Below are 1,128 nucleotides of genomic sequence, written 5' to 3' on the forward strand. Positions count from 1 at the left end.
GAACTTCTCAAACAAATAAAATTAACCAAAACACCAACTTGAATGTTTAAAATTCAAATTTAGAATAAAAGAAGAAGAACAAATACATAATCAACTTTCAAATGAAATTGTTAGGAGCATTAGCCATCCATCCAAGGATTGGATGCTTTAAGTTCCAAATGTGATTACAAAATGGATTTTTGCATCTCATTTGCCTTCTCCTTTCTCCTCTTGAATAATAAACTAAAAACTATAAAAGTTACTTACAAAAGCTTCTATGAACCGATCTTTCAAACTAAGAAATAAGAAGAGAGAATTGTGTTTTTTCTTAAGGGAAGAAGTCCTCTTAAGGGAAGAAGTCCTTTTGAATGAAGGAAATGCCTTCCTATTTATAGAGTTTTCCCTTCCACCGTTGAGCTGCTTCTTTGCACCGCACAGCAGCTGACCAAACCCTTCAGCAAGGGTTTGGTCACTTGGTCAAGTAGCTTGGTCACCTCCTTAAGCTTGACTCACCAAGGCTAGTTGTGAGCTTTTGGACCCGCTATGGTGAGCTACTCCTAAAAAGCGTATGCTGGGCTACTTGAAGTGAGGTCATGCATGACTTCATGGTTTCTTGATGTATGAAACAACACGTTTTTGGTGTATGAAACTGATTGTGATGTGATTAGCTTGCTTATTCATTATGCTTGATTTTGTATGAATTATACATGCTCTTTGTATTAATTTTGGATGCTTAAAATTGTTGTTTAGTCATTCATAAGATGCACATAGATGACATGATTTAATAAGCGAACATAAAATGTGCTTGGAAATCCATGAAACCGTGAACACAAAAATTTGAGAACACGCTAACAATTTCTTGCCATGTTTGGAGCTCCGGTCTATTTAAGCAATCAAAGGTCTAAATTGTTGCATGATTTTTGTTTGGCTAACCCAAAAACTTAAATATTTCAAATACTAAATTTATTTGCAGGGCCAGAAAACTCGTGCTCAGAAAGGCAAGAATGTTGTGCCTGATCCTGACTTTGATGATGAGCAAGATGAGAACCTATTCACGAGCAACAATGACAAATCAAGATACACCAAGGTAAAATATGAAGAGCTAACCTTTGATGGCACGACTCTCTCGGAGAAAAAAATAACTTAAAA

At 35.8% G+C, this 1,128-nt stretch overlaps 1 protein-coding gene across 1 annotated transcript in view; it reads right to left on the reverse strand.

Moving 5' to 3' along the window:
* LOC109327870 overlaps positions 1-1,128 on the reverse strand; it is a 5,106-nt gene that overhangs the window by 3,430 nt on the left and 548 nt on the right. The window lies entirely within an intron of this gene.

The sequence above is a fragment of the Lupinus angustifolius genome, chromosome LG15 (genome assembly GCF_001865875.1).
Source record: "Lupinus angustifolius cultivar Tanjil chromosome LG15, LupAngTanjil_v1.0, whole genome shotgun sequence".
In the NCBI taxonomy this organism is placed as follows: Eukaryota; Viridiplantae; Streptophyta; class Magnoliopsida; order Fabales; family Fabaceae; genus Lupinus; species Lupinus angustifolius.